Raw genomic sequence first — 15,260 nt, 5'->3', positions numbered from 1 at the left:
CATGACTTTCCCAGGCCTGGAAAGTGTCATGTAAAAATCCCATGACTTTTCCAGGATTTCCAGGACCGTACGAACCCTGTATATAGAAGAATACAAATTGGCCTAAACTGATAAAAAAAATTAGATTTTTTTTAAAAAAAATTATTGGGAATGTTTTATAGCAGAAAGTAAAAGCAAATATATATTTTTTTTCAAAATTGTCGCTTTCTTTTGTTTATAGTGCAAAAACTAAAAACCACAGAGGTGATCAAATACCACCAAAAGAAAGCAGCTCTATTTGTGGGGGAAAAAAGGTCATCAATTTTATTTGGGTACAGCATCGCACGACCGCGCAATTGTCAGTTAAAGCAACGCAGTGCCAAATCGCAAAAAATGGCCTGGTCATTAAGAAACCTTCCTAAGAAAAAACCTGCTGGAGCTGAAGTAGTTAAATAAGGTTTTGGCCCAGATTTAATTTTTTTTCTATTTTCAATTGTAATTGGGGTTGCATTACTGTTTAGAAACTATACTTTAGATAAGTCATTAAGGGTTTAATTGATCAAATCTGAAGCATCACTTGTACAAATTAGGCCTAATTCCTGCCTTTATCCAACTAGTGAGTTATCGAAACTAAAGAGTATTACTTACATTTTTACTTTCTTTTCACCTTGCAGAATGATCTAAAGTATAGTGCTGTCTTCTTATAGCCATTTCTGGTAGTTGTTTTCAGTGTTAATAATTTTAATTTTTTGTGGAGTGGGATTAGATCTTTAAACAGTATAATTTTAGGAATATCTCTCTACTGATTTCTGAGATTGGAATAGGGTTTTTTTTTTTATATCAGAGTATAAATGGAGTATAAATGCTTAGTATAGTATAAACACTACTCCCAACTGACCTTGTTTTTCAGTTTCTATTTATTCCTTTAGTGGAAGTACCTGAATATCTGCCATTATTGAAGTGTGAATGTATGTAATATAATGGAAGATAGAGAAACTTCAGGCTGTCAGTCCAAATAAGTCAAACAAATCCTGCAAGTAGCACTCACACTTCTTTGGTGGCTAAATCATTTATTTTCATGTAAGTGTCCTTATCTGACAATAGCCGATTACACTGTGTTTTGTACTATAAGGTTATGTACTTCAATCTTTGAGAGTACCTCTATAAAGAAATGCGAGTGGCACTTTGTTTGTTTTATGGGGAATACTCCTGGCTGATTGAAGTTTAAAGTTAGCTTTGACAGGATTGACATTTTTATTTATTTTTTTTAGATATTTTTCCTCCTTGTGCACTCCGGATTTTGCTTTCTATTTCTTTTTATTCCAAGTATACAGTATTAAAGATGTACAGCCAAAGCTCATTTAGCTGCACATCTCCTATGGATCACAGGAGTGCAGTACGTTCTGCATTCCTGTGACCCATTTTCAGCAGAGAGTGGTCTGAAGTCTGGTCTCTACTGATGTCACAAGTGTCGGTCCAGGCACCACGTCATCGCGACCACAGTTAGGATCCGCCAGTTGCTTGGACTGTCACCCGGCTCAGCCTCTCAGCAAGCCGCTGAGAACCTGAGCTGGCCGCTCCCCGCCCATCCACAACCCGGCGCTCCAGTGACTGACGCTCAGCAGTTCTCTGCTCTGGGAGCTGTCAGAACCAAGCGATCACTCGGTTCTAAGCATAGAGGTGCCGGGGGACAGATGCAGCATTGGACCGATGCTGCATCCACCTAGGTAAGAATAACTGGGGAAAAAAATAGAAACCCATACTTCTCTTCTAAATACTCTAGGAATTTTTGCTGCAAGCCACTTCTTTAAAACTGACAAACTTCACAAACTTTGGTGGATTCCTGTGTTGATAACACCACCTGGTTTGACAAAAAAAAAAAAAAATCAACTGAGCCTCCGTTCACCTCAGTTTTTAAAATGGCTCATCTCCTTCAATAAAGCCAATGTGAAGGGTCGGAGCTAGCATTTTATCAACTTTTTACAGTGTAAATATGCAGAGTGGGCTCTTTTAAAAAGCAATGAAAGGACCATTTCATATCTGTAGCTAAAGTAATTGCTTTTTTTGTAGTGTTAAATAAGGTCTGCCAAATAGAGACTCACAAAATGTTTCTGTAAAAAAAAAAAAGTTTAAAAAAGCACACATGGATACACTTTTAGTGCACCAAAACCCTTTTGCAGAGCTGCATGGCATAAACGTAGTAGTGGGTTTTTTTTATTTTGGTAGACATATACACTACTGTGCAATAATTTTAAGCAGATGTGAAAAAATGCTGTAAATTAGGAATGCTTTCCGAAGTGAAAAGGGTAATAGTTTATTTTTTTATCAGTTACCAAAAATAGAAGGTAAATGAACAGAAAATAAATCCAAATCAATATTTGGTGTGACCACCCATTGCCTTCAAAACAGCATCAATTCTTCTAGGTACATTTATACACAGTTTTTGAAGGAACTCAGCAGTTAGGTTGTTCCAAACATCTTGGAGATCAAACTACAGGCTTCCTCAAGTGATCATACTGTGCATATTACTTATCATCTGGTAAGAGGCTTGCAGTGCTCTTGGGTGTCGTGTTGGCTTCTTGGTGCATCTGGAAGTAACCGTATTCTGCTCACTTTATTTTCCATTTGGTAAGAGGCTTCACATTCGGTGGTGGTTTTCCCTTTTATCTTTTCCCAACACTGGGTATTCCCTGGCTTAATCCTTTATTTGGTAAGCTGCTGCACATTTGGTCAAGGATTTTCACATAATTGGTGGTGGAATCCTATCTGATCCATATAGTTGATCACTATAATTAATTATTTGTACGGTATCACACTATGGAGAATTTTTCTTTCATGTTTAATATATGACATCACCCATTGAGGATCCTGGCATATGAACTCCAGTCAATCTCCCTGGCCTGTGAATACACCTCGACATATGAATCTTGCAGATTTTTAGTGGTCGTTCGGTAAGCACATTTCCTAAGAGACCTTGGAGGTTGTTCAAGATTCTCGTTTTTCAACACCATTCACTACTCAAGTTTATTTTGGGACATTTGATTGTTGGACATTTATTTGTTTATTCCATATCACTCAGCGCGACTTATTTTTCTATTTATTATCCAAGGGTGCGGTCACACTTGAAGTCGCTGCTTCCTAAATTTTTTTCACCTTAGCGCGGTTATCACTCTGTGTTTTTTCTTCATGTAATCCCACACAGACTTGATGATGTTGAGACCAGGGCTCTGTGAGGGCCAAATCATCACTTCCAGGATTCCTTGTTCTTTTTTACTCTGACGATACTTCTTGATGACACTTGCCGTATGTTCTGGGCCATTGTCCTACTACAGACTACATTTGGGGCCAATCACATGCCTCCTTGATGGTATGGCATGATGGATAACTATCTCACATTACTGTACCGCTCTGCATAGTTTAGTCACCTGGCCTTGTTTCCACGTTAGAGGAAGGGCTTTTTGGCTGCAATTTTTCCATGAAGATCTTTTCTGGCAAGACTTCTCCAGACAGTAGATGGGTGCAGGGCCGGCCTTAGGTGTTCAGGCGCCCCCCCCCCCCCCCCGCGCGCGCGCACATTTTTTTGCACCTTTTTTATGATCACTAATAACTTAGCCCCCCTTACATCAGAGACCCCCCACACAGAGCCCCCTTTACATCAGGGACCCCCACACAGAGCCCCCTTTACATCAGAGACCCCCCACACAAAGCCCCCCTTAATTTAGAGGCCCCCTACATCAGAGAGCCCCCCCCACACAGAGCCCCCCTCACAAAGCCCCCCTCACTTCAGAGACCCCTCCACACAAAGCCCCCCTCACATCAGAGACCCCACACACACATCAGAGACCCCCCCACACAGAGACCCCCTTACATCAGACCCCCACACAAAGCCCCCCTCACAAAGCCCCCCTCACTTCAGAGACCCCACCACACAAAGCCCCACTCACATCAGAGACCCCCACACACACATCAGAGACCCCCCCCCCCACACACAAAGTCCTCCTCACATCAGAGACCCCACACACACACATCAGAGACCCTCACATCAGAGAGCCCCCCTTACATCACAGAGCCCCCACACAAAGCCCCCTTACATCAGACCCCCCCGTTGGAGCCCCCCACATCACAGACCCCCCACACAAAGCCCCCCTTACATCACAGACCCCCCCTCCACACAGAGCCCCCCACATCAGAGAGCCCCCTTACATCACAGACCCCCACACAAAGCCCCTTACATCAGACCCCCCCGTGGAGCCCCCACATGAGACCCCCCTTAAATCAGACCCCCCCATGGAGCCCCCCACATCAGAGAGCCCCCCCTTACATCACAGACCCCCCTTACATCAGACCCCCCCACATCAGAGAGCCCCCCCTTACATCACATACCCCCCCCCCCCATGGAGCCCCCCACATCAGAGAGCCCCCCTTACATCACAGACCCCCCTTACATCAGACCCCCCATGGAGCCCCCCACATCAGAGAGCCCCTCCTTACATCACAGACCCCCCTCACACAAGGCTCCCCACAAAAAGCCCCCCCTTACATTTTTTTAAAGGAGAGAGTCCTCACTTACCTTCCGCTCTCTGCAGCTTTTTTTTTTCTTTAAACTTCCCGCCCACACATCCCCGGGAGTGTGTGCGGGGCGGGTGGAGGAGAAGGGGCTGGGCGAGGAGGAGCTGACGATCTCTCCTCTGGCGTCAGTGCAGGGAGGGAGGAGAGATCGTCAGGGTGGCAGGATCGGAGCGGAGGCTGAGCTGTGTGTGATACACAGCTCGCCTCACTGCTGCATCAGTACGGGTGACCGAGGCACAGCCGCACAGCGGGAGGTAAGCGGCGGCCGCGGCCTGTGTTAACCCTGTCCAGGCCGCGGTCGCCGCTCACCTCCCGCTGTGCGGCCTGAATCACCGGATCTGCGAGCTGTGATGGCCACACGGCGCCCTTGTTGCCCATGGCGCCTTGTGCGGCCGCACGGCTCGCACACCCCAAAGGCCGGCCCTGGATGGGTGTACCATGCTCCCCACTGGTTTCCGCCAGTTCTGTATTTATGGTACTGCTGGACATCTTCCGATGTTATAGGTTTATTTTTTGCGCTATAAACAAAAAAAAAGAGCGACAATTTAACAAAAAAAACAAAAATAATATTTTTCATATTCTGCTATTTGACATTCTCAAAAAAAAAAAATGTAAAATCAAAATTTTTTAACATTTTAGGCCAATTTGTTTTCTGCTACATATTTTTGGTAAAGAAAAAAAAAAAAACGCAATAAGCGTATTTTGATTGGTTTGCTCAAAAGTTATTGCATCTACTAACTACTGGAAAGATTTATGTAATTTTTATTTTTTACTAGCAATTGCAGCGATCTGTGATTTTTTGCGGGACTGCGACATTGCGGAGGAAAGATCAGACCCCTAACTGACATTTTTGACACTTTTGGGGGTACCAGTGACATTACTACAGTAATCAGTGCTAACAATATGCACTGTTACTGGAATAATGCCATTGACAGGGATGTGGTTAACCCTGTGGGTGATCAAGGGGTTAAATGTGAGCCTAGGGGAGTGATTCTACCTGTGGGGAGGCGTGGCTTCTGAAATGACCATAGAGGCATGTGATCCTATATAGAAGGATCACATGGGCTCTATGATCATTCCAGGGAGAAGAACGGTCAGCAACAGCTGACCGTTCTCTCTCAGCAGGGAGCGATCACGGGTGTCAGATGGCAATCGGAGCCGCCTGACCTGTGCATCGACTTCCCTGCTGCCGAGTGGGGGTTGAAGCATGCGCTTGCCCCCTAGCTTCCCTCGCGCGAAGGACGTAGTTCTACGTCGGTTTGTGCAGGAGAGCCACCCTGCCGCTGTAAAACGGCGGCGGGTGGTCGGGAAGCGATTAATACACCTGCTCCCCATTCACACCTGAGACCTTGTAAAACTAACGAGTCACATGACACCAGGGAGGGAATATGGCTAATTGGGCCCAATGGACATTTTCACTTAGGGGTGTACTCATTTTTGTTGCCAGCGGTTTAGACCTTATTGGCTGTGTGTTGAGTTACTTTGAGGGGACACTGATATACAAGCTGTACACTCACTACTTTCCATTGTAGCAAAGTGTAATTTCTTTAGTGTTGTCACATGAAAACATAATAAAATATTTACAAAAATGTGAGGGGTGTACTCACTTGTGTGAGATACTGTATAGTAATAGTAAAGTATAGTAATAATGTGTTGAAAAGGTTGAGAAAAGGTGCTTTACTGGATTAATTGATGTTGAATATATTGGTTAAAACTTTATAGAAATTTCTCTTGTTTTTCTCACCACCAAGGTAGGGGCAAGATTCAGTTTAAACGTAAGTGTATTAAACCACTTCAGCTCCAGGAGGTTTTACCCCCTTAATGACCATGCCATATTTTCACTGCGTTATTTTAACTAACAATTGCGCGGTCGTGTGACGCTGTGACGTTGTACCCAAATACAATTGATATCCTTTTTTCCCCCACAAATAGAGCTTTCTTTTGCTGGTATTTGATCACCTCTGTAGTTTTCAGATTTTGCGCAATAAAAAAAAAGAAAAAAAAAAAAAAGGAGTGACAATTTTGAAAAAATAACATTATTTTTCACTTTCTGCTATAAAACATTCCCAATAAAAAAAATTGAAAACATTTTTTTTTTTATCAGTTTAGGCCAATTTGTATTCTGCTACATATTTTTGTTAAAAAAAAATCCCAAAAAGCGTATTTTTATTGGTTTGCACAAAAGTTATAGCGTTTACAAAATATGGGATAGATTTTTGGACTTTTTATTTATTTTTATTAGTAATGGCGGCGATCAGTGATTTTTAGCGAGACTGACATTGCAGCGGACAGATCGCACCCCTAACTGACATTTTTTACACTTTTTGGGGACCAGTGACATTTATACAGTAATCAGTGCTAAATAATATGCACTGTTATTGTATAAATGACACTAGCAGGGAAGGGGTTAATACTGGGGGTGATCAAGGGGTTACATGTAGGCCTAAATGTGCTTGCTAACTGTGGGGGGAGCTCGGCTTGGTGAAAGACACACAGAGATCGGTGTTTAAGCTTAGTTGAAAAGCACAATCTCACTGTGCCTGTCTGACAGAAGAGTTGCCTGCTTGTTCACATAGGCAGGTGGCTCTCCTGTCAGTTTACCCCAAGGTCGCGGGAGGCCGGCGGCGATCGAGCCTGCACCTCCCGCAGTCTGCCTCCAGCTGTGTCTAATCACACACGTACATGTACGTGATTATGCGCAGCCGAGCCCCTATGCCGCAGTAAATCTGCATGGGGCTGTCAGCAAGTGGTTAAAGCCGAAAGAATATGGGCACCCCTCCACTCTCTTCTAACTAACCCAATCCAAATACCCAATTTTTTACCTGAAGCCACGGTCCCATGACGATGCTTGTTCTATTTCCTTGTTGGAGTCCACTTTACTGTCTTTGTGATGTGGACACATCCTATTGGTGGAGGCAACACATCCAGTGGCTGAGTCTTCTCTCATAGGCTCCAGAGGCAGGAGAACTCAAGTAAGAGGTTAGGGGACCAGTGTCAAGCAAGAAAAAATGCCCAGCCCCAGGGCAGAAAATTAGCTTGACTCATAGAGGAAACTGTGACTTTGATCAATTACACGGCAGGATGGCTTAGGTGCAAAGAATCAAAACTAGGGTAATTGATGCACAATGTACCATTTACGATTGGAATTGGGCTTTAAGTATGAAAACAAATTAGCCATGTAAGGGATGTAGTTCACCTGTTTTTGACCATTCTTCTATCGCGATAAAACTTTCAATAGTGTAGTATATTATGTGTTCTCAATAGAGGGGCATCTTAGATATCAACAATGATCATTCGTCAAGGTAAGCAGTAGCACAGGTTTATTATAAATCCAGTTTTTATTCAATTTGTAGTTTTTCCATTTTTTTTCTTGTATAGTACAGAAGCTGTTTTCTAATGCTACTGTGCCAATTTTTTTTTTATTTGATGATTACATTTTCTTATGCTGCATTTTAACAATGGGTAATCTGCTAATAACCACCGTTGCCTGTGTTACGTTTGCGGATATAGATAGCTGACTGTATCACTGTAGGGAATTTGCTGGCATGCACCATCTTCCAACCAGAGGCAATTTCAGCTGCCACCGTTTCATATTGCAACAATTAGGCTGTGTCAATTAGAATGGAGTAAATTGTTACTAGCTACTGAGGTAGTAGGGGGTGATTTTATTTATTTTTTTTAAATGTAACATTTATGTATATGTAAACCATTGCAATTAACTATTTTAGATTTATTCCCATTTGGTCTAATGTACTTAAAAGCATTTTGCTCAACCTGTTTTATTTTGTACCTGCTGATCCTGCCAGAAATCTTGTGAGCTGATACATTTGTGTGCTCTCTGTCTCTACTGCACTGTAACATGTTATTGGTATTCCCCTGTGTAACGTTAGAAAACCATAACTCGTGAAAATTCCATACCCACGTCACTTCCTGGCAGAAACGTAATGGAACAGCTGAGCAGCGTAGCAGTGCGCATGCTCAGAGCTCCGGATACGTCATAGAACAGCTAATGAGCTTAGCATTGCGCATGCTCGGAGGGTATGGAATGTTCACGGTAGTGTGTTATAACGTTAAACCGCCTCAGCTGTTGCGGCGGTTACATTAAAACAGCTCGGCTGCAACATGAATCATCTCCGCTCCTATCCCTGTCACTTCCCTGATCTTGGCTAGTAAATGTAAAAGCGGCGGCGGGTGTATGAAATCTAAATCACGGAGATCTCGGCTCCGTGATCCGCTTTTACATTTAGTAGGCAAGATCAGGGAAGTGACAGGGGTAGGAGCGGAGATGATTCATGTTGCAGCGGAGATGTTTTAATGTAACCGCCGCAACAGCTGATGCGGTGTAACGTTATAACACACCGTGACAATTGCATACCCTCCGAGCATGCGCACTAGTAAGCTCCTCAGCTGTTCACTGACGTAGGTGCTGACGTAGGTGCACCGGAAGTGACGAGGGTATGGAATTTTTATGGGTATGGTTTTTTCACGGAACACCGGGTCTTTCTGGGCTACACAACACCAATCCCCTGCCTCCCCTCTCTCCCTATGTTATGAAGCAGGGAAGAGGGGAAGAAGCTCTTTAATGTGAGCACACTTGCTGTCATATAAGTCTCAACACTGCTCAGCCAGTACTGTTATTGAGCATTGTTATCCTAGGACAGGAAGTGTGTTACTGGCTGAATCACAAGGTTAGTATAAAGGAAAATATGCCAAAAAATAAATGCAGCCGCCATATCAAAAGGACTGGTAAGCTGCAATATACTACATTTCTGTTCTTGGGTTTAAGTACACTTTAACCGCTTGCCGACCATATACTGTATATATACAGTGGCAATACGGCTCTCCTGTGCAAAATCACATACCTTTACGTGGTTTTGCACTTCCAAATCTGGGGCACACACGCGCGCCGCCAGCAATTTAACACAACGGGAGCCAATCAGCGGGTCCGGCAGACTCAATGTCTGCCGGAATACGCTGATCGTTCCCGAGAGAAGTAGAACGGCGGTCTGTCTATGGAAACAAAGCAGATCACCGATCTGTGAGAAGGAAAGTTAGCGATCCTGTGTTTCTGCTAAGCAGGGATAGGAATCTCAGCCTTCCCACAGTACAAGCATCCCACACACCGTCAGAAAGCATTCCCTAGGCACACATTTAACCCCTTTGATCGCCCCTAATGTTAACTCCTCCTCAGCCAGTGTCATTAGTACAGTGACAGTGCATATTTTTAGGACAGATCACTGTATTAGTGTCACTGGCTCCCAAAAGAAAGTGTCAAAAGTGTCCAATTTGTCCGCCACAATGTCGCAGTCCCAATATAAGTCACTGATCGACGCCATTACTAGTAAAAATAAATAAATAAATAAATAATTCCATAAATCTATCCCCTAGTTTGTAGAGGCTATAACTTTTGTGCAAACCAATCAATATACACCCTTTGGGATTTTTTTTTTTTTTACCAAAAATATGTAGCAGAATATATATTGGTCTAAATTAATGAAGAAATTAGATTTTTTTTTTTATTGGAAAGTAAGAAATATATATATTTCTGTTTTTTTTTTCAAAATTGTCTGCCATTTTTTAATTTATAGCGTAAAAAATAAAAACTGCAGAGGTGATCAATAGAAAGCTCTATTTGTGGGGAAAAAAGGACAAGTAACGCAGTGCCCTATCTCAAAAAAATGGCCTGGTCATGAAGGGGGTAAACCTTCCGGAGGGCAAGTGGTTAAATTAACCAGTCAGAGGGAAATAGTATGCGAGACAGCACCAGTCGCAGAGAAATGCTAGTACATGAACTAGCATTATTATGCAACAACCAGTTTGACAATATGCAGTTACATGCTTTTCAACCAATCAAGTTTCAGCACACCCTAAAAAAGGAATAAAAATATGTATGCAAATACCCAAGTTTGTCCCAAGTATGAGCATACATATACCACCAGCATTTACCAATGATCTGTCAGTGTCCCGATGTGCGTCTCCTGCACTGAATTATAAGATTTAGAAAGAGTGCTTAGGCTCTGAGCCAAGTTGATATTTGCATATTGCACATGGATTGGTTCACTAGAGAAAAAAAAAAGCAGAATCCCAGTGGAATGCAACACAAGAATCAAATTGGTTTCCCTTTCTGCACAAACAGATGGATTCATATTCTAGTTTGCAATTTTTTTTTTGCAGATAAATTCAAGAACTCCTAGGGTATCTAGAAGCACCCTAAGGTGTCTGTTACTACATAATAACTGATTGTATGCCATTTCCCAACTGAACTGACAAGTTCACTTTAAATCACTTTTGAAGAGCGTGGGCCACTTAAGTGATTTGGTAACCGGTCACGAGCCACAATGAACTATGGGGTTTTACCACCCCCCAAAAACCACAAATGTAAACAAGCCCTTACTTTCCTGAGCCTCCTATAAGGCTACTTTCACAATGATGTGCTGCAGTTTACCCGCACCACAGGTACAGCATAGTACACCTGCGGCTTTCCTGCAGGCTAGCTGCGCTTTGCCATAGACTACTATTACATCTTGCAGGTGTAATGTACTTTCTGAAAGCTCACCAAATCTGCATGATATAATAGAAGTCTATGGCTCAGTGCAACGAACCTGCAGGAAAGCTGCAGGTGCACTGCTCTGCACTCCCAGATCAGTTTAAAAGCAGCCTAACAGCTATTAATTATTTTATAGGTGCTAAAATGCCCACTGAAAAAGCTAATTTGCCCAGTGAATGTGTTAATACATTGACCTTCTTTTCCTTTTGCAGCTGCTGCTGGCATCGCTCTCCAGGCTGCTAGAAAGTATTAAAAGTGCACCTAGTATTAGAGCTGCACGATTCTGGATAAAATGAGAATCACAATTTTTTTTCTTCGAATGAAGATCATGATTCTCGGCATAACATCTTTGACATCACACAAAAAATTGTGCTAACTTTACTATTTAATTTTTGAATTGAAGTGTATTTTTTTTCCAAAAAATTGCATTTGGAAGACCGCTGCGCAAATACAGTGTGACATAATATATTGCAATGACCGCCATTTTATTCCCTAGGGTCTCTGCTAAAAAAAATATATAATATGTTTGGGGGTTCTAAGTATTTTTCAAGCAAAAAATACTGATGTTAACTTGTAAGCAACGTTTCGGTTGCAAGGTAAATAAAGATCTACAATCACAGTCTATGCTATAGGCATCTTCATACAAGTACAATGCAAATTTAAAATACAATACGGTTCTAGAAATTTACAGCAGGGGGGTTTACAGGAGAGATAGAAATAGTTTGTCTTAATTGGACCACTACGACCTAAACAGCCTTTAACCACTTTACCACAGGAGGATTTTCCTGCTTTACGTCCGGGCCACTTTTTGCGATTCGGCACTGTTCATATTTAACTGACAATTGCGCGGTCATGCAACGCCGTACCCAAACGAAATTTACGTCCTTTTTTCCCCACAAACAGAGCTTTCTTTTGGTGGTATTTGATCACCTGTGCGATTTTCATTTTTTGCAATATTAATTAAAAAATGCGACAATTTTGAAAAAATAACAATATTTTTCTACTTTGACAGTTAAAAAATATCCAATGTATTAAATTTTTGTCATATATTTAGGCCAAAATGTATTTAGCTACATGTCTTTGACAAAAAGAATTCTCAATGAGCGTATTTTTAACCACTTTAAGACCGGAAGATTTTACCCCATTCCTGACCAGGCCATATTTTGCGATTCGGCACTGCGTTATTTAACGGACAATTGCGCGGTCGTGGGATGCTGTAACCAAATTAAGTTTATGTCCTTTTTTTCCCCACAAATAGAGCTTTCTTTTGGTGGTATTTGATCACCTGTGCGATTTTTACTTTTTGCGCTATAAACAAAAAAATAGCGACACTATTGAAAAAATAACAATATTTTTCAAATTTTTTTATATGAAATTCCCCCCCCCAAAAAAATGTAAAAATCAAAATTTTAACATTTTAGGCCAATTTGTTTTCTGCTACATATTTTTGGTAAAAAAAAATGGCAATAAGCGTATTTTGATTGGTTTGCGCAAAAGTTATCGCAGCTACTAACTACGGGAAATTTATGTCATTTTTATTGTTTTTTTTTTTAACTAGTACTGGCGGCAACTGCGACATTGCGGCGGACAGATCGAACCCTTGACTGACATTTTTGACACTTTTGGGGGTACCAGTGACATTACTACAGTAATTAGTGCTATAAATATGTACTGTTACTGTAAAAATGACACTGGCAGGGAATGGGGTTAACTTTTATTGGTGATCAAGGGGTTAATGTATGCCTGGTGCTTACTAACGTGTGTGGGGGGAGGGGACTGTGTGAGCTATGCTGAATCCTGCAATCTGTCCCTGTCTGTCACATAGGAGATCCGCCCGCTTTGTTTACACAAGTGGGCGGATCTCCACACTCGATCCCCGACGATCGGGGAAGAGCGGCGGTGATCACCGCCGCTCCTCCCCTGGCCTGACTCCTGCTGTGACTGAATACAGCGAGAGCGAGCCTCCGATGGTGCGCGCGCGCCGCCCACAAGGGGAGAAGTCCAGCGACGTAGGTCTATGTCGCTGGACGATAACAAACCACTTTGCCGCAGTAGGGTCAATGTGAGCGGTCGGCAAGTGGTTAAACTAAATTTGACAGATTTTCTGCTTTCTTCTCCCAGTCAATTTACATCCCACAGTGACATTGGGTTTATTAAGGCAGTAGAGACTTTTCAAGCCATTTACTTGCTTAACCACTTTCCAACCGGGCCATAGCCGAAAGACGGCTATAGCACGGTTGTCTAGTTCTGGGAGGGCGTACATGGACGTCCTCCCAGAATCACGCTCCCGTGCGCCCCCTGGGGCACGCACACGGGAATGTCCGTGCTCACCGAGTCCCGGGGACCCGATGCATCACGGATCGCGGTAAAGGGCCAATGAGAGCGGTCCTTTACCACGTGATCGCTCCGTCCAATGATGGAGCGATCACTTCACAACAAACCGGCGCATGTCCGGTTCATTTCTCTCCTCTCCTCGCACGCTGTACACAGCAATCGGTACAGCGTGCGAGGAGAGGAGAGAAACTGCAGCTGCACGCCTCCTCTGCCTCATCTGTGCCTCATCTATGCCCCATCTGTGCCCTATCACTGCCTCATCCGTGCCCCACCTGTGCCCTATCAGTGCCTCATCCGTACCTCATCAGTGCCCCATCAATGCCCCATCAATGCCTAATCTGTGCCCCATCCATGCATCATCTGTTCTACCCATGCCACCTCAGTGCTCATCCATGCCCCATCCATGCTCATCCATGCCACATCCATGCCACATCCATGCTCATCCATGCTCATCCATGCCTTATCTGTGCCTGCCCATGCCACCTCAGTGCTCATCCATGCACATCCATGCTCATCCATCCCACGTCAGTGCTCATCCGTGCCATGTCAGTGCTCATCCGTGCCACATCCATGCCACGTCAGTGCTCATCTGTGCCACATCCATGCCACGTCAGTGCTCATCCATGCCACACCCATGCCACGTCAGTGCTCATCCGTGCCACGTCAGTGGTCATCCGTGCCACATCAGTGCTCATCCACGCCACGTCAGTGCTCATCCATGCCACGTCAGTGCCATGTCAGTGCTCATCCGTGCCACATCCATGCCACGTCAGTGCCACATCCATGCCACGTTAGTGCCACATTCATGCCACGTCAGTGCCACATCCATGCCACGTCAGTGACACATCCGTGCCACATCCATGCCATGTCAGTGTTCATCTGTGCCACATCCATGCCACGTCAGGGTGCTCATCTGTGCCTCATCCATGCCACGTCAGGGCTAATCCATGCCACATCAGTGCTCATCAGTGCCACATCCATCCCACGTCAGTGCTCATCCATGCCACATCAGTGCCACATCCATGCCACGTCAGTGCTCGTCAGTGCTCATCCGTGCCACATCCATGCCACGTCAGTGCTCATCCATGCCACATCCATGCCACGTCAGTGCTCATCCGTGCCACATCCATGCCACGTCAGTGCTCATCCATGCCACGTCAGTGCTCATCTGTGCCACATCCGTGCCTCATCAGTGCCACATCCATGCCACATCAGTGCTCATCCGTGCCACATCCATGCCATGTCAGTGCTCATCCGGGCCACATCCATGCCACTACAATGCTTATCAGTGCCCTACAGTGCCTCACAAAATTGTAATGGGAAGTCAGGAAATGACGATGCTCCCTGCATGTTGGGCCTCTGTATTTGGTCAGGCTGTGGAAAGGTCTCACATATGTGTAATCGCCATACTCAGGAGGAGTAGCAGAATGTATTTTGGGGTGTCATTTTTTGCTATGTGCATGCTATGTGTAAGAAATGTCTTATAATTGGACAACTTTGTGTAAAAAAAAAAAAAATGTGTTTTGGTTTTCTTTCCACATTTTCCAAAAACTTGTGGAAAAAAATGACATGTTCAAAAGACTCACTATGCCTCCTAGATTATGTGTTGGGGTGTTTTCTTTCCAAAATGGGGTCATTTTATAGGGGTTTCCATTGTCCTGGTGCTCCAGGACCTTCAAAAGTGTGATAGGTCATCAGAAAATTATATGTGTAATTTTTGCTTCTAGAACGCCTGACGGTGCTCCTTGGATGTTGGGCCTCTGTATGTGGTCAGGCTGTGGAAAAGTCTCACACATGTGGTATCGCCATACTCAGGAGGAGTAGTAGAATG

Source organism: Pelophylax lessonae (assembly GCF_965119305.1).
Source record: "Pelophylax lessonae genome assembly, chromosome: 13".
Taxonomy (NCBI): domain Eukaryota; kingdom Metazoa; phylum Chordata; class Amphibia; order Anura; family Ranidae; genus Pelophylax; species Pelophylax lessonae.
This window is presented reverse-complemented; position numbering follows the sequence as displayed.